This window comes from Giraffa tippelskirchi, chromosome 2 (genome assembly GCF_054371585.1).
Source record: "Giraffa tippelskirchi isolate mGirTip1 chromosome 2, T2T-mGirTip1v1.2.pri, whole genome shotgun sequence".
NCBI lineage: Eukaryota > Metazoa > Chordata > Mammalia > Artiodactyla > Giraffidae > Giraffa > Giraffa tippelskirchi.
The window spans coordinates 153,071,695-153,090,743 of NC_137276.1; the positions used below are offsets into that span (position 1 = coordinate 153,071,695).

Consider the following 19,049-nt stretch of genomic DNA (forward strand, 5'->3'; position numbering starts at 1 on the left):
TGTTTCTGGGACTCCCTTTTGGTGTCTACATTCCTATGAGGTAAGGTGTGGACAGAGGAGGTGACTGGCAGCAGGCTCAGAGACTCTTCCTGTGCACGATCACTGAGAAACAGTGAGTCAGGCTCCCTGATATTGAAGTCAGTTTCCTCTTTCACTTCCCCAAACAATTGTTGGGGAGTGAGCTCACTTGTTGATCCTCAGAGTGGAGCTGAGGGTACCTGCGCAGCTGCCCCTGAAGGGTTTGATCGTTGTGGTGATCTTAAAAAGAGGCTAGTACTCTTGCCTTGGGACTCCAACCCTCCTGACCCAGCAGTGCCCCAGCCAAGGGAGGGCACCTGGCTAGCCCTGTGTGTGGCCACAGACTCAACACTTGTTTCCTGACCTCCAATACTGTTCCCATTCAATCCTGTCCATGGCTGAGCTTCCTAAAGCTCTCCCCTATTCTCACAAATTGTCAGTGGAGTCCCATTCCTTCCAGCCTCAGTTTGGCCTTCAGGACCCCACCCCATCAGCTTCCACACTGTCTCCCCAGCCTTCGCTCCTCTGCCTTGTCCTTCTCTACAAAACCCTGTCTTCAGCCAAGACTAGGGCTTGTCTAGACATGTTTTGTGTTTTCCCAGCTCCACAGTAGACTGTGATATTATACCCTTTGTCTGGAAAGCCACTCCTACTCTCTCTGCTGGATTTTTATCCATCCTTCAAAACCTTTGATGAATGTGATCTCCTTCATGAGGCCTTCCTTGATTGCACCAACCAGGAAGTGCTCTCTCCTTCCTGGGATGTCTCACTTGGTATACAGGTGTCTATACAAGCAATTCTGTATGTGTTGTGGTGACGGTATAAAGCTTTGGATGTTTGTAAAACTTCAGAGGTTGCAGAATTCTGCAATACCACTTATGCATGCACGTGTGTTTGGTGTGTATGTTTATGAGAGATGAGCACAGTTATGTACAACACCTGAACACAACCAGGGACTGGACCCTTACTGGGTTTTGAATATGTCAATCACTTCTGCTCGGCCAATGAACAGAAAGCCAGATGTATCCCCCAGAGGAGAAAGAACCCTAGCTATAAAATCCATAAACACTTGGAGGAAGAAAGAATAGAGAGAAGGAGAAAGTGAACAGTATGTATTGATCACTCTGTATTCCAGGCACAGAATCAGAGAGGAGACTTCATATGAACAAACGAGCTAATTTAAGGCTCACAATAGCTTTTAGAGGTGGGGATTATTGCCCTCATTTTGTGAATATGTGCCATTGAGGATCAGGGTCTTCAGGAAATAGACTCTGAGAGGAAGACTGTGTGAAGAAAGTTAATTGGTGACTGTTCATGGAACAAGCCCTGTACGGAAACAGGCCTGGGCTGAGGGAGAGGTTGAATGGCACTGGCATTGCCGCGAAGTCTCAGGCGCTCCCATGGGGCTGCTAAAGCTTGGATGACCCTTCAAAGATGTTCCCCCATCTAGGCAATGGGGCTGCGTCATTGCACCCTTAGGAAGGGACATAACTCAGGCAAGACTGCTCCCTGCAGCTGAGGGCATTTCCTGGGGAGGGCCAGCACCGTCTGCATGCACCTTTCTGGACTTGAGAAATGCCTGCCCTACACACACACAGTACTGCTGCCAAGTGGGAGGATTAGGGACTGAACTCAGGCCCATGATTTGTCCTAGGGCACCATGTGACTTTCAGTCCATCTCAGAATTCAGCTTGGCCACCCTGTACCCAAGAGGCACCTTCAGGAAGGCCATGCCCAGAAAGTCCCCTGTGGAGAGAACAGTCTCCCTTTTTGGGAAGGTTCAACTTCTTCACTAGTAGATCTAGTGTCAAATAATAGCAGCGAAAAGGCAGGTAATACTGATCAGTTACTGATGTTTTCTGATTCTCACACTTTGGAAACTCTGATGGTGGAATACGAGTGTAATATCCAAAGTATTTCACAAACAGGAAAACACCCAGGACAGTCAGAGGGCTGGCAGGATACATCCCAGCTGAACATGAACCAGAGCTGGTGGGCTCTGGAGGACAGGACTGCAGCTCTCCCCCAATGCCATGTGCTGGGAAATAACCTGGGGAGGGCTTTCTTCAGAAAACCAAGCTGAGAGAGGCAGGTCATTTGACTGAACTTGACATCTGGCTCAGCATCTGAGATGCATGTAGTAATCTCTGCTGTAAGTTTCTCCTTTTGCAAAGACCGTGTCTTACTCAGCTCTGTGTTTTCTGAACCTGGCACAGGAAAATTTGTTACATGAAATCTGAATGACGCTCGGCAAGACCCTACCCTACTCTATGCCTCAGTGCCCTCATCTATAAATGAGAGGTTTCCCAACCCTGTTTCTCCTTGAAACGGGAGAATCTGGTGAAGCCTCCTTAGGAGAAGGGAGATGAGGGGGCCTCGTCCAGGGCCTCCAATCCTGCTTTACCCAGAGCAACTCCCCTTGTATTTGTTTATGCATCCATACGGTTTCACTTAAACCGGCATTCCTCAGCTAAAAACAAAGCCTGGGAACCACCAGGCTGCATATGATATCTGAGGTCCTTGACACACAGCTCTGACATGTGTGGGTGTGAGCGAGCAGATGAACAAATGAACTAATGAATGAGTGAATTAATGAACTCTTGGTATACCTAGCTAACGTAGGACAGTCCCTGGCCACACCATTTTTAGAGCAGCTCGCCAGCCACCCTGGGAAGTTAGGAAAGAGACACAGGGCTTTCCCGACGTCCTGTCAATTACAGGAGTCTGTCTGTCTCCACTACGGCTGTGGATGAGGCCTCCTCCCTGCAGATCCTTTGGATGCCACCCGGTCTGGGCTGTACTCATCTTTGACTCTCCTAATACGTTGACTCAGCTGAAAGAGATACTGACAACAGCCATGCGAGTCACTGGCAGGTCTGGTGAAAGCATCCTTAGGTTTTCTCAGTGTGTGTCCCAGGGTGTGGCACTAGGTCTGCTTGTTTCAGCTCCCTTCCCTCCTAGGGAAACGGCTCCTAATTTTGGCCTTGTCCACCTCCCACCATCTCTCCTTTCCTTTCTTCCTCTAAGTCAGTGGTTCTTAATCTTGACTGCATGGATTGGAATTGCCTAGGGAGACTTAAAAATTACTGATGCCCAGAGATTGTCTGATTTCTTGCTTTGGGGTGTGGCCTTGGCAATAGAAGTTGAAAAAGCTCCCCAGGTGATTCTAATATCCAGCCAATGTTGAGAACGACTGGTCTGAGGACGTGGACTAGGACTCCCAACCTCAGCTGAAACCATTTCTAGCCATGGGATTCAGATGTCTGTTGCAACTGGGGAGGAGTGGGGCCCAGGTTTCTCTCAGTAACGGGGATGTAATTGGAAGTGGAAAGAAATACACAGTGCCACCCTTGCCCCACTAACCTAGCGCTGAGTCCCACGGGAAGAGAGCCCTCAAAGGAAGCTGAAGTGGCTATTTTCATAAAGGGTCCTATGAGATTCAGACAGGTCAATGCTGTTTGGGGTCCAGGTGACAGGGTGTGACCGCATGGGGGAGGGGCACAGGACACTGTGAAGCTCAAGTGGACAGAGGACACCAGGTGGGCAGTGTGTCCCTTTTGAGGGAGCTTTGGGACAGTGCCCTGGGCATGGGTGGCAGCGTTTTCAGAAGCCCTGCTGGCAGCAAGTCCCACTCTGGGGTGACTGTGGGCTGCACAGCATCAGAGAGCAAACAGGGTGGGGGGAACAAAGCTTTGGTGAGATATGGGGTCCACTCCCCATGACAGTCCTGCTGATACACATGTGGGGTGCTCCCAAGGGGCCCCCTGAATCACAGAGTGAACCTGTCAGACAGGATCGAGCAGCTGTAAAATCTGGTCATTTTCATGGACAAGAACCCATGTGGACTTGTGGGATGGTGAGGTCTGAGGACACTGCAATCTTGAACCTGTCTGGTGGTGGTGGTGGAGTGACCAGGTACGACAGAAGGAGACCAGAGGAGCAGACTTTGTGACCTGCTCTGAAAAGGCCCCCTGGTTGGATCAGTCCCCCCAGAAGCTTTCTCTCCGGTGCTCATATCTGATCAGGGTCTTCTCAACTCAAGGCTTTTCTGCATGCATGTTCTCAATGGGAATTCTGTGCTTTACTTCCTGTGCAAGTTCTTTTTCTCTCTCTCGAAATCACATTTTCTCCTAAATTAGAAAACCTCTCTAATTGTTAGCAGGAGCTGAGGTTCGGTTCCTTGCATGGACAATATCATTAAACACTGGAAAATAAACAAACTGGAAAAGTTTAAGACATTTTTGAACCTTTGCTTCCCAGAGGGCGTCTGGGGCCCTGGGCAGGACAAGGTTCTGCTGGCCTGGGTTTATATTGTGTTGATGACTTGACCCCTCCAGCTGTGAGAAGCCAAACTGACAGCGGGTTGTTTTTACTAAACTTCCCAGGATTGCAAACTTGATTCAGGAGGCATTTGCACTGATTTGCGCTGAGGTCTCCTGTGACTGCGACAAGCTTCCTCTGCGGGCAGAGTGCATGATGGGAGTGGCCAGTGGTCCTTGGAGCTGACAGCTGGTGTAAACCATCCCTGTCCTCTGCAGCTATTCCACAGGGGCCGGGGAGGCGAGGGGAACTGTGGGAGGGGTTGGTGTGTGAGAACATTTCTTCCCATCTTGCTGAAATGTGAGTCTAATGAAATGATAATGAGGTTGTGGCCTTTAAGCTCCATTGAGCTTCTTGTGCATTGTAATTTTACCCAGAGTGGGGCTAGTTTTTGAAATGATTAAAACTATCGATTCCTAGGCCTATGTGGCTTGAATCTGAATTCATTACAGGCCCAGAGGTGAGGGATAAACATTTCTCCCTGGTTCAGCTGGGAAACAGATCCCATCTTGTCTGAGTCTCCTGCCCACCCACCCAGCACTCCAGCAGACCTCTGGCAGCACAACTAACTGGTATGGGAACCTCTGGCAGTGTTGGAAGACAGACAAAAAAATAGGACCCAGCATCCATAGAGGGACAAGTTATGAAAGTCCCAACCGGGAGTCCCAGACCATTTTCTGGGACCTCTCCCTCATGTTGGAGGAGGGAAGCTCTCAGTGTTTAGTCTCGGTGATATTTTCTTACTGACATTATAAGTGAAATGTCTTTTCTGTGGAAAGAAACACACAGAAACCCTCCAAAGTTTGACCCAGAAGAATCCTGGAAGGTGAAACTCCAGCCGGAAGGGTGGCTGACAATGTGGGGTGAACTTGGACCTCCTGAGCCCCATCTTTCTCAGGATAAAATGAGGGGTTTCTCTGATTTTTGTTATCACCACCGTTCTGGTTCCCAAGAGCATAAGGTGACTCCTTTCAAGTTGAAACAGGTTGGCATCTTAAAAAATAACTTTACTTTGAAAACGGTATGGAGGTTTCTCCAAAAATTAAGAAATAGAACTAACATATGATCCAGCAATTCCACTTCTGGATATTTATCCAAAGGAAATGAAAACATTAATTCAAAAAGCTATATATACCGTCATGTTCATAACAGCATCATTTATAATAGCCAAGCCATAGAAACAACTGAAGTGTCCACTGATAGATGAATGGATAAAGAAAACGTAGTATATAGGTATACAGTGGAATATTATTGAGCCACCAAAAAAAAAAATTGAGGGCATTATGGTAAGTGAAGTCAAAGAAAGATAGATACTGTGTGGTCTCACATATATGTAGAATCTAAAAACAAACAAAGATCAAAACAAAATAAAACTGAACTGGATGAAGGAGATCAAAAGGCACAAACTTTCAGTCATAAAATACATAAATCGTGGGATGTAATGTACATCATGGTGACTATAGTTAATACTGTATTGCATATTCAAAAGTTACTAAGAGCGTAGACCTTAAAAGTTTCCATCACAGGAAAAAAAATTCTAACTGTGAGGTGATGGATATTAACTAGATTCATCATGGTGATCATTTCACAATATATACAAATATTAAATCATTATGTTGTACATCTGAAACTAGTATATGTCAATTGTATCTGGATAAAAAATAAAAGATTATTTTATTTTAAGGAAACTATTAAACTAAATAATCTTAATCTAAACTATTAAAGGAGGCCAAGTGAAGTGAAGTGAAAGTCCCTCAGTCGTGTCCGACTCTTTGTGACCCCATGGGCTATATAGTCCATGGAATTCTCCAGGCCAGAATACTGGAGTGGGTAGCCTTTCCCTTCTCCAGGGGATCTTCCCAACCCAGGGATCAAACCCAGGTCTCCCACATTGCAGGAAGATTCTTTACCACCAGGGAAGCCCTAAAGGAGGCCAAAAAGAAAATTACAGAAAATGTCAATAGCATAAAGATAGGCATGCTTCTTAAGTATTGGTGTCTTCTACCTAAGTGCTGTTCTTAGCTCTGTTCTTGTCTTAAGGGCTGAAGCAATTTACATACACTTGGCCCAGCTCCCTGCCTGTGTCCATGAGGGGGCTGCCATATTAAAACTGATCAATCTGCCATCTTAATCTCCTTTCTGACAAGCCTAAGAGATCACATTTTAGTGGCCCACCTGGGGCCTCCTAGTCATGTGGAGGTTTGGTCTGAGGAGCAGGAGTTCTCCGCCACAGTGTGGGGGTGGTGTAAATGATTCAGGGAGACAGTTGGGGTGCTGCCCTCCACATGGGGGCAAAGCAGCCTGGCAAAAAGTCCCTTTGATCCCATCCTCTCTCTCTTTTTTTTTAACAGCCTCATTGGGCAGTCGTGGCCATAAAATACACATCAATCATTATATTCAGACTCAAGCATCAAGGTCTGCCTTCAAGGTCACACATACCATGAGCATGTCCATTTTGGAAATGGTGTGATACATTTCCAGTTTTCCTGCTCACCTTTTTACAAGTAAGCATCACTATCCCAAAGCTCTCTCTATGCCAGGCGAGGGGCACGCCCCTCCTCTGGTTGTGTATCTGGGGTTCCCCTGTCTCATCTTTTTGTCTGTGTGGCCCCCACTATACTGTGGACTCCTTGAAGGCAGGATTTCATTTTATTCCCTTTTGCATCTCATTGCCCAGCACTGTGTCTAGCCCAAAACGTACCTGGGCAGATGATTGTTGACTGAACGAATGAGGGAAAGAATCCATGATGGAGGTCATTTGTCATTTAATTCTCAGGACAACCTTGTGAGCCAAGCAGGGCAGGAATATGAGCTCTAATTTCCTGGAAAAAAAAAAACCAACAGAACTCCAGGAGGGTAGGGCCTTGGTTAAGGTCACCGACTCCTGGAGCTGGCGCCAGGGCTGTGCTGCAGTCTGGTAGCTCAGAGAGGGTTGCGTTTTGCTGCCCATGCTTGCTTGCTCTGGGACTTCTAAGATACCAGTTCAGTCTTTCCCGAAGAGCCTCCTACACAGGTGGTTCCCTAGGCGGTTCAGATCAAGGTCCCCTTTTATTTTCTCCCCTTGCACCACCCCCCGCACCTGGGCTTTTGAAAGATTAGGCCTAGCAAACGAACTGCAATTATGCAGTAATAATGATTCCATTTTCTCATTTTTATTAATAAAACACGTATGCGACGTGCCACTCAGAGCATTCCGTGGAGAGAAAGCGAGTTTCCCCACCAGGTGAATAAAATTTCACCCAGAGGCAGGCAAGTTCACAAACCACCTTCTGGTCTGGGAATCGTGGGCGCTGCACTTGACAGCCCAGTCGCTGGGCCTCTGCCGCTGAGCCGGCTGCCTGCCTTGAGTCTCTGAAGTTGGAGGAGACAGGGGCCATTTCAGCTGCTCCCAGCTTGCCTTGCCATCCTCGCTGGAATCAGCAGACCCTGACTTTTGGAGAAGCGTTACTGCGATGTGTCAGCTGCTCCGGGAGAGCCCAGAGTGATGTATTCCAAGACCTGTCAGGAGAAAGAGTTTACTGTCAGTTAGGAACTGTAAACTCCCTCCCGTGGAATTGCCCGTGGAATTTTAATACTCTGTCTCCCTCTGTCTGGGCACTTCCTTCCACTCTTGGCGCGCTCCTCTGTGCATATGGAGCAGGGTTCAGGTCTGAGGGTCCCCAGCGAGAGTACACGGTTTCCCTCCATCCAAGTGACACGGCTGGAAATGGGAGGGGAAGCGCAGACAGGACTCGGGCCTTGCCGCCGCCCCAGGGCCTTGGCAGGGCCCCCTGCCGTTCATTCTCCCTGCTCCCTCCCCTTTCTCAGAGCAGGAGTGAGGCCCAGCACAGGCCCGAAGCAGCCAGAAGTGGAACTCTAGCCTGGCTCCTCCTTCTGCCTTTATTCAGGCAACAAACTCTGAGGGGCTCCCTCACTAGGGCCCAATGTGCGCTGGGCAGGGAGCTAGGAGCTGGAGCAGTCAGGATTCACAGTCCCGTCCTCATGACCCTCATTGCTGCTATTCAATTCTAATCACCTACAGAAAAATGAAACAGGAGAAAAGGGAGAAATAAGATAGAAAGTTGCTGGAGGAAGAGTATAGTCAGCAATGACCCAAAGAGGAAGTGAAATAGAAAACAATGGGACCTCCCTGGTGGTGCAATGGTTAAGAATCCACCTTCTAATGCAGGTTATGGGGGTCTGATCCCTGGTTGGGGAACTAAGATCCCGCATGCCATGGAACAACAAAGCCCATGCGCTGCTGACAACTACTGATCCTGCCTGCTTTAGAGACTGTGCTCCACAACCAGAGAAGCCCCCGCACGCCTCTGTGAAGACCCAGCACAGCCAAAAAAAAAAAACAAACAAAAAAAACCAACAGACTGTCAAATTTTTAAAAAAAAAGAAAACCAGGAATGGTTTGGGAAGCCCAAATCAGCCCCTTCCTACAAAATGGCTCAATCTTCCACGTCTCTCTGCAAGGAAACTCATCTTCAAAATTTATGCTGATAGCTCTGAAGTTTGTGTTTCTTGCCCAAACTTCACTTTTGAGTATCAGAAACACCAACGCCCCGCACCGTCCCTCCACCCCCCCCCCCCATCCAACTATCTTTACCTGGAGGTTGCAGAGGCATCTGATCCATGACCAAACTCACTATCTCCCATCAGCTGTATAATTATAGTCTCTGATTTCCTTTTCCTTCTTCTCCACTGAACAGTCTGAGGCTAGTCCTCATGTGTGGGTTTACGCCAGTGTCCCCAGAGCCCAGTACAGCCCATGGTACATGGTAGGCATCCAGGAATATTTGCTGAAAACCAACCAGTCCTACTTCATAGAAAAGTCAGCTTCTACAGGATCTATTTTCCTAGTTTTCCCTTGTAACTCTTCTCATCTGTTTCTCCTCAAGGAATGACCATCCTGTGGCTACAACTCTCAAGACTGTTGCTTTAGCAAAACCCAAATGGAACTGGTGAGATTTCTTCATCCCACAGAGAACTCTTTGACCACTGGGGCAGGTTGGGGTGGGGGGTGAGGTGGAAGGGGGTTGTCAGGACTTGCCTTTGTATCCTAAGTCTTCCAGCCCAGGGCTGGATTTGCATATGTTAATATGGAGCACTGGAGCCGGTTAATGAGAAGCAGTGGGCCATGTGGGTGAGCGGAATTCCTCAGAGTATTTTTTTCAGATGTCTTAATTCACTCTCTTTGTTGTATTTCGGCAGATCCAGGTGTTTGGTTTGAGTTGGTCCTGGTCCCTGCTCCCCTCCCCCAAATCTCTGAAACCACAGATTTTTCTAGATGCCAGACTCAGCCTTTTGTCCAAAGGGTGATGGGGGGGTGTGTGTGTGTAGCACTCTGCCTACCTGGAAACAGCCCCAAGGAGCTGGCCTGAGGGAGCCGGCCCTGGGCTGGAGAGCCCCAGGCCGAGGGCTGTGGGGTGGGGGTGCTCCTGAGCGGGGCTGGGGGGAGAGGATAGAATTCCTGAGACAAGAACCCTCTACCGAGACAGCCCGCTGGGCTTCCAGCCCTCCATCTGGGTTCCACTAAAAACACATTTTGCGTGTTTCTGTTGTTCTTAAGTCTGGGTTTATTTCAAGGGGAAAATTATAAAGAAACATCTCTGCCTCTATTTCAACAGCAGCTTGTGCTTGGGTAGATTCTCATCTGTCTGGCCTGTCCTGCCTGGAGGTGAAGGGAGGGGGTGAGGGTGGGGTCCCAGAGAGTAGAGGCCCCAGGACACTGAAGCCCCAGGCTCTGCTAGCTGCCAATGTCCCAGACCACCAGGTCTGTCACCACAGCTCACCTTCCCAGCTGGATGGTTTGAGAATGAGAGGTGGGGACTGAGGGATGCACAGGGCAAGCAGAGATCGGCTCAGGCTGCCCACCTGGGAAAGCTCCACAGGCAGAAAGACAAATGACGGTGTCCCCACAGGCATATGAAAGCCTTCCCCTGTGAGCCCAGGGCAGCATTCAGTCCATGGCCACCACGGTGAGTCTGGGTTCCATCCTGATAGGAAGTCAGACGTAGCAGAGGCCCATCCTGAGGATTCAGGTTCTGACCCAGACTGAGACTCTGCAAGGTTACCTGGAGCCCTTAAACCTGAATCAACTCTCACCTCAGAGACACAGAGAATGAAGGTCAGAGCTAGAGAGGCCCTCAGCCACCTAGCCTGGCTTCGCCATTTCACAGGTAAGGAAACCAAGGCGCAGTGGGGAGAAGCTACTTGCTGAGGCCACAGAGGGCCACTTGGCGGACCAGACCTACATCCCATGTCTCGGTGCTGTCTGGTCCTTTTCTGCGATGCTGCTTATGAGGGTGGGTGGGTGGCCAGATCTCCATGGAGTGGCCAAGAGCTCTCCTAAACACACCATTCAGGGATTAGCATGTACACATGCACACAACATGTACGCTGGCCCCTGGACCCTGTCAGCAGTACCTGCACCCCCAGCACACCTGGGTTCCTCCAGGGTTGTCTTGGACACTCCGGCTCTGGCAGACACAGGGACTCTGAACACCATGGTAGATATGGACCTGTCTTTGTATGGAGCCGATGTCAGACAAAGAGAGAATTCGCAGCCCGGGCGCTAGGCCCTGGCCTTTACCCATCAGAGAGCACTTCTTACAGAGGTCTCTTCCTCTGAGAAGGGCCTCAACAAGGACGCAAGCTGACCTGCTTGGGAAGGCTTTGATTGCCCCCTGGTGGCTGTATCTGGCATCTTCAGCCCCCGCTTTCCAGGCCCTCAGTCTATTCATTCAGCAAATTTGTACTTAGCCCCCCTGCTGTGGGCCAGGAAATCGAGTGGTCAGTAGACTGTAGGAGACTGACATGCAAAGGGAGAATTATAATACCGGTTGATTAGTGCTATTAGAGAGGAAAGGGTAGGGCACAAAGGAAGTTTAGGCAAGGAGCCTAAGAAAGACTCCTTAAGGGGTATGGGCTGACATGCTTCCTGGGCTACGCATAAGCACTCAGTTACTAAGGTTCATTTATTTGGAGTTTATGGTTTACCAAAAGATTGTATTTGCATTTTTTAGTTTATCCTACTGACAGCCCCATGAGGTATGCGTGATAGTCCTTGTTTTACAGATGAAGACACTGAGGCTCAGACGCTCAGTGATTTGTTCCAAGTCACAGTCTTGTAATTGACTCATTTAATTAGTATGGTTTCCAAACTACTCCATCTGGACCAGACATCCAGGGGGAGGTGGGCATACCAGGCAAGGGCTGCCAGCGTGGATTGGTGGCCACCTCTGCCACCAAGATGTTGGTAAGGTAGAGGTTAGAATACCTCTCTCCCACCCTCTGGGAGCAGACTTCTGTTCTCCCAGAGCTGCACAGGGAGGCCTGGTGGGCCTCATGGGGCAAACACAAACTGGAGAGTTCTGGGCCCGGTGATGATATCCCATTCTCATCACACACTGGAAAGTGAGGAACACAAGGGATGTTTCATTCCTCTTTGCTGCCCCCTACACTTAGTTAACTTTGAGCTCAGGAGCACAGGGTGAACACTAAATGGCCCTCTGAATGAGATCCTTGGAGCCACAGCAAGGTGGGCCCACCTCGGGGTGGGGAGCACAACTCCAGGAGGAGCCTTGTCTTTCATGCCCACGCACAAGCTGGAACTCCCAGGGCTTTGTTAAAGAAGAGTGAAAAAGCCAGTGCAGTTGTTAAAAACAGGCAGTGACAGTGACCAGCAGCCGCAGGGCACAGCCCAGGCAGCACTAACTGGGAGATCAGCCACTACTGTCGGCCCTGGAGAGAGCAACCTAGCGTTCCTGACCAAGGGGCAATGTGGGTCCATTTAGGCTCTCCTCATCCTCCTGGGCATGTGTGCTCAGTTGCTGCCAAGTCATTTCTGGCTCTTTGTGACCCCATGGACTGTGGCCCACCAGGCTCCTCTGCCCATGGGATTTTCCAGGCAAGCATCCTGGAGTGGGTTGCCATTTCCTTCTCTATTATCCTCCTGACCCAGGACTAGTTCATGACGAGGTCCTGCTGACTCCCTTCCCAGACCGTCTCAGCAACCTCACTGCTACCCCAGGATCTACGTCTCATCATTTCTGTTTAGAATCTGGTTTGTCTCCTAACTGTTCTCTCCCTCCCTTCTCTCCTCAGCTTCCCTCACAGGCAGGACCAGTGCCTCAATCACACCTGCTGGGCTCCCTCAGGGTTAGTCTGAGCCTCAGGATGTACAGACATCTCATAAGGGTCAGGGGCTGCCTCTGGGAAGGGGCTGGGCTGAAGAGAGCCTCGGTATGGTAAAGCATAGAGGTGGGCTTGAGTGTGAGAGGCCATGTGTGGAGGCCTGCTGCACAAACGGGGCAGGCTACTGGGCGTGTCAACATCAAGATGAGAGACAATGTTAAGACTCCGCTGGGGCTCAGGGTGACTTGTACCTCTCCCAGGATTCTAGGCCTGTGTGTTTCCTAATGAGCTCTAAAATGGAGTTCCTAGGAAGCAGTGTGTTGCAAGGACAGGACTCAGTGAAGAAGGTCCTTCGGACCAGAGACACTGACAAGGGGTGGAGGATTTAAGTTTAATGAAGCTTCTCTGATAGCCTATCACTGACCCAACATTGCAACAGCCATTCTCTCATATTTAATGCCGTTTAATCTTCACCATAGTCCTATAAGGTGATGAAACTCAGAGAGGTTCAGTAACTGGCCCAAGGTCACAAAGCTGGAGAGTAACAGCACTAAGATTCAAACCCAGGCCCCTCCTAATTCCAATGTGATTTGTTACAAGAACATCTGTAGACCTTGCTAATTTCTGGACATGATGTGCAGACTTTCATAAAGGAGTCAGATATTTGGGAAGACAAATATTCAAGGGAGGGGGCACCATTTAGGTAAGCAGATTGCCTCTGCCACAGAGTCTAAGCTCCTTGCCAGCTCAGTCTTATCCCAGGACACATATTGTCTGCTGTGCATTTGGTCTTGTCAATGCTCTATAGAACTGCATTTTCAAGGACTCCATCACTCCCCAAGCATACAAATGTCTCTCCTTCGTTTTTCCTGTTAAGCAGATTTAAAGAATGAACTAAGAATCTTGGCCGCCATTAATTTCGCAGCCTACAGTTATTTGCATCTCTTTTTTTTTTGGCTTGAGTCATTTAAAAAAGCCCTTATGATTCTTTTAATCCCTTTTAGTAGAGCAATTCCATGCTCTTCTCTCGTAACCTCCTCTCTCCTGAATGTCCCCTACCCTACCCCCACCATGGAAAGCTTTAAATAATGCAGCAAATTCTTGTTTCATTTCCTTTTTTCTGTTTCCAGATGGATTTTTCTCCCCAGAACATCCCTGGGAATCATTTCTGTCAGATGCTTCACTCGATGTCCCTTGGTCTTTAAGCTCATCTATCCACTCCCCCCACCCCGAAATTGCAATTTGCTATTTTAATTATAGTTTCTCTTGCCACACTTGAGGCTTTTTTTTTTTCTCCTATTGCAGTCCTCTACCTTTCTTAGATTTTAATCCTTTCTTCTAGTGCAGAGAATTCATGAAGGTTTCTGGATTCCTCCAGTTTCCTTCCTTGCTGGTGAATAATTCTTCTTAGTCTGTGTATGATTTTCATTGTTCAGATGCTGAATTAAGTTGCTGATCGGTCGGGCCAGGGTGACCCATGTGAACGAGTGGCCCCGTCCAAGCACAGATCGAATCACCACCCTGGAGATGACGTGTCCCTTGGTCGGTCTGGTCGCTGCAGTCCTGCAACTGACTGTCTCCTAGACCCTAGGAGAAAGGTGGCCCTAGGGGCACTGACCACATGCCTCTGTCTCTCTGGCCAGCTGGTGAGAGCTCCTAGGACTCTCCGAATTGGGTTCTGTAAGTTGCTCCTTGTAGGCTGGGCCGGCCTTGACCAAAGACAATCTGGGTCACCGGCAGCCGTTTCCCAGGTGCCTGCTGCGTCCGTGGGCTGAGGCTGCAGCTGGACCTGAGTCTGGGCAGGGAGTGAACGGGGAAGTAACCCGTATGACAAGGAAGCTGACGAGGCCTCCACACGAGGGGAGGACTGGACAGCAGTTCTCCAGTGCATTCCAGGCATAGAGGCTGAGCTACTCACCACGGAGAGGAACTACTTGAAAGCTGCCACCCATCCTGTTTGAGCTCACAAACCTGTCCCTGTTCTGTTCTTCAGGCAAGTATGTAGGTTAGGACTGGTGAAGGTCACTTACTCTGGGTGTGTGTAAACTTCAGCTTTGAGCCTGGCTCAGTCAGAAACACGGGATCCTCCAGGGTGACCTACAAGTCCTGGAGAAAGGGGTGATACACCGATAGCTCTGTAACCTGGGTGGGGTGCATTATGGCCTGAGCCTCAGGGCTGATGCGATACAACATCTGGGAAGGGCCAGTGATGGGCCACACTGATATTATTACATAGGCGAGGACGTGCAAGGGACATCATTCTCCCAGTCTTTCATTGCTTATTTCCTTCTGTAAGGGATCTGAGATAAGAGACCCAGTTGGAAAGTGGAGAAAGAGAAAATACTGTTGAGATCCTGAATAGATAAGGTCTGAGGTTGTCTCCAGTGGGAGTGAAGGAAGTGGACGGAAGGGTGGTCCTGTGGAGCCAGGTGAGCAGGCAGAATGAATACAGAGGCAGATCCTGAGAGTCCTGGAGCAGGCTCACTGGGGGGTGAGAAAGGAGCAGACGGGCTGTGCATTCCTTGTGAGCTTGCCTCCCTGTCCTGAAGGGACATCTGGAAAGCCAAATAAGATGGCAGAAAATGAGGCAAATAAATGGTTCCAAAATTGGGGTCACACCCATTTTGTGAATAATTCTGACACTTACTAGGTGTGCTTTGTAAATTTTGCTTTTCTATGCAAAAGCTTTGTTTGTGAGTTGGACTTTTATGCTTCCTTGAATAGTTCAAGGGCAGTACAATGTCAAAGAGTGGCTTGGAGAGGTTTATTTTGCCTTTTCCTTCTCGTTAGGCAGTCCTCCAAAAAGCACTAAATACAAATAACATTTTTTAAAACATGGACAGTTGTTGTAAATCAACTTATATTGATTACATAAGTTGTAATCAACATAAAGTGTGATTATGTTGTAAAGTGTAAAGTATGTATGTAAAGTGTGAATCCAAGCCCCATAAGAAAAGTTGCTATTTTCATTGATCTGTAAAGAATCAGCTGAATGCCCACTACACCTTGGAGACAGGTCCTCAGATCTTTCTTCCAAGCTGATTGCAGTTTCTGGGTCTCTCCAGGCAGAGCTTACAGTTCCCATTGCAGGGGTGCTCTGTTGGGTACTGGTTTGAGGCTGGCTGGAAACAGAAGCTCAGAGCAGTCTGGAGCCAGGAGTGATGAGTTTGTGACCCAGTAGCGATTTGGGGCTGGCTGGATGCAGGGGGTGCACAGCTTCTGGGGAGGAGGGCAGGTCAAAGTGGAGGTGTGAGGGAAGTCCTTGGCCGTCCAGTGATTAGGACTTAAAGCTTCCACTGCCAGGGACCTGGGTTTGATCCCTCATAGGGGAACTAAGAACCTACAAGCTGTGTGGCATGGCAAAACAAACAAACAAAAAACAAAGATGGAGGTGGGAGAGAGTCTGGTTGTTCAGAGAAATGTAGGGGTTGGTTTATTGAAAGGGTGGGTATCTGGAAAGGAGAAGGAGGAAATGAGGTTGGAGAAATGATGCTGCCACACCCTTGGGTGCTGGGTGAAGGAGGCAGGTCTGCATCCTTGAGCAGGACTCTCCACCGAATGCTTCCAAGCCCAGAAAAACTGGGGTGAAAATCAGATTTTAGGAACATTGGTCAGATACAGGATAAATGGGAGGGTGGAGGCCAGCCAAGGAGGTCAGGAGGGAGAGGCTGTGACTCTGAGTCCAGCATGAGAAGCAAGGGGCTGGACCAGTGTGTATGGCTTAGAAATGAAAGGATATATAAGAAGTGAAATGGAAAGGACATAACAGTGGGGGGTGGGGGAGACAGCCCAAGTGGGAGGACTTGAAAATTAGGAGGAGAAAAATGCCCCAGAAGCAGGCGACATGGGTACTTTCTATTCCCAGATGAATTCTCTGGAGAGGGCTAGTTAATCAGGCTAGTTACTGCTGTCCAGCCCTCGCTAATGTGGACACTAGAGCAGCAGAGAGAGTTCCCACAACTTCCCCCCTCCCCCGAAACGGTGGGTCGAGGCAGGTAGGGGTTAATGTGGTCTGCAAATAAACCACAGGTTAATCCTCAACAGTGCTTAATGCAGGGTACAATGTGATAAATTATTCACATCTTACAGGGTAATAAGCAGGTTGAATCGGTGGCACCAGGCCTCTTGAGCTGTATTTTACACTCAGGTCCTCCTCTTATTCCTCTTATTTAATCGTTTTCAGAACACCTGACTTAAATAGATGTTTCAGATCTCATTTTTTTTCCCTGCAAAAATAAATTAGATCATACATTCATCTCATGACATTCTGACATTTACCATATTCTTACATTAAAATAAAGATGATTAGGAAGAAAGGAGCTCAGTAATTAGGCACAGGAGGAAGCTGGAATACACTCTTCCAAAGGTTACCCCTTCTGGCCTTCACGGAAGAAGAAGGTCTCTTCTGCAGAGAGGCTTCAGAAAGCTCATTTGCATAGGAGATGCTCCCAATTGATGGTTCATCTGAGGGAATGAAAACTGTTTCTTTTGAGCTGACAGGGATTCTCTCTCCTGTGGAGTAGGGTGTCTGGGCAGAGGTTCTCACAGGCCTCCAGGGTGTCTGTAAAATGTATTATCATGAATGGGCCTTTTGTAGCCAAGAGCCTCCCATGAGTGGGCAGCCGTTCAATGGCTCCCATCCACAGCAGCTAATTGCCCTGAACAATGGGGGATTTGCTTTACCTTCCTCAGGCAGTCTCCCCCAAAGAGCACAGAGACCTCTGTGAGGAGAGGTTTCTTGGAACATTTCTCTGGTAGTTCTGCTGTCAGTGGAGCTTAAAGCTGGTGGGGAAGCGCTGGAAACCACAGAAAGAGGATGGCAAACTAAGGCATTGATGAGAGACAGGAAGAGGGCACAGAGAGAAGAGGGGTAGAGCTAATAGTGGTGGAGGAAAGAATCAAGCCCAAGGAAAGAAATGGTTCCTGGGGCGAGGCAAGCTGCTGCTGCTGCTAAGTCACTTCAGTCGTGTCCAACTCTGTGCGACCCTATAGACAGCAGCCCACCAGGCTCCGCCGTCCCTGGGATTCTCCAGGCAAGAACACTGGAGTGGGTTGCCATTTCCTTCTCCAATGCATGAAAGTGAAAAGTGAAAGTGGATTCGCTCAGTCATGTCCGACTCTTGGTGACCCCATGGACTGCAGCCTACCAGGCTCCTCCATCCATGGGATTTTCCAGGCAAGAGTACTGGAGTGGGTTGCCATTACTTTCTGGTGGACTGTAAGGTGGGCAGGGAGCAGTCAAGGCTGGGGGTGAAGTTTTGGGAGAAAGAATTAGGGCTCTCAGAAAGAAAAAGAAAGGACTTCCCTGCTGGTCCAGTGGCTAAGACTCCACGCTCCCTATGCAGGGTACCTGGGTTTGATCCCCAATCAGGGAACTAGATCCCACATGCTGCAACTAAGTCATAGTGCAGCCAAATTAAAAAAAAAAAAAAAAATATATATGTTAAAAGCATGCAGTTAAAAAAAAGGAGTCAGAAAGGGGGAACATGGGAAGAGGTTAACCAGAGAAAGAGCTCCAGGAAGAGTGGGAGGCAGCCCCCATCCCCAGCCGTTCTGATGAGCCCAGCTAAGGGTAGTTTAACTGAGCCGTCATCTCTCCTTACCCCAAATCTGCTTCCTTCCGTATAAAGCAGGACACGCGCACGCACACACATATGTGCATTTTCCGATTCTTTTTTGTATTACTGTCCATAAAGTACTTGGCAAACTCAAGCTGCTCACTTCCTCCCCACTCCTGGGTTGTTGTGGATATGCTCCCCTCCTTCATATCGACAACCAGGCCAGGGAGGATGTTTTTGATGTTTAATTAGAAATACCAGACAGATGGGGACTAATAGGGTCTGCAAATGCTTCCAAAGTGGTGGGTTCTTTGTGTCTCAAAAATGGGTTTTGGGTGCCCTGGGCAGCCCATTCAGCGTGTCCAGTGAGATGTGACAGTGGCCCTGACCAGCACAACTTCTGAGAGAGGGGCTGGCTTGGATGGGAATGGCTGGGCCGCAGCCCTGCTAGCTTCTCTTACAATGGGAAGAACGGTCAGCAAACATTTAGAAGTAAGTGTCTTAATGGATATTCAGCAATGAGGATGGAAATTCCCGATTTGGTTGCAGAAGGCAGTGGTTCATTTGTACTGCATCATAGAAGAAATCAGAGAGGGATGAGGCAGGGTAGGGAGAGGGGCAGGGGGAGGCAGCCCACATTTGCCAGTGGGTGTGAAAACCTGAAAACACTCCGACCTTTACCATTGAGGTAGGAGGCACTTGATTGATGTTCAATGATGGAGTGGACCACAGGAGTGAGAATGATTGGAGGAAGTCTTTGGGGAGGCTGGCAGGCAAGCCTGGAGCTAAGGGAACATCAAGCTGCAGGAGTGTCTGTGTGCTGTCTGGTAGGACCCCCCCACAGCCCTGCTTCCAGTTTCCTAAGTAGGTTCATCTGAGCTCTCCTGTTAGTGCTACTTAGCAGTAGATGATGAGCTGGGATGTCAGCACCAAGCTCTGAAATGTTGCCTGTCCACCATCAGCATGGAAGGGAGGATCCCTGTCCAGGCTCCCCTGGGCAAGACAGTGCTGAGGACAGCCAGTGGTGGT

General features: G+C 48.9%; 1 protein-coding gene across 14 annotated transcripts in view; it reads left to right on the forward strand.

Moving 5' to 3' along the window:
• Positions 1-19,049, forward strand: part of VPS8 (VPS8 subunit of CORVET complex) — a 378,806-nt gene that overhangs the window by 48,561 nt on the left and 311,196 nt on the right. For 3 of the 14 annotated variants that reach the window (XM_081571332.1, XM_081571331.1, XM_081571350.1), the window contains exons 4-6: positions 6,690-6,842; positions 9,225-9,287; positions 13,899-14,459. The exons of 4 other annotated variants lie outside the window; for them this stretch is intronic. The gene's annotated coding sequence lies outside the window, so the exon portion shown is untranslated. Of the gene's footprint in view, positions 1-6,689; positions 6,843-9,224; positions 9,288-10,329; positions 10,506-13,898; positions 14,460-19,049 lie in introns of all 14 variants that reach the window. 7 more of the 14 variants (XM_081571324.1, XM_081571345.1, XM_081571346.1 and 4 more) reach the window with 3 other exon arrangements.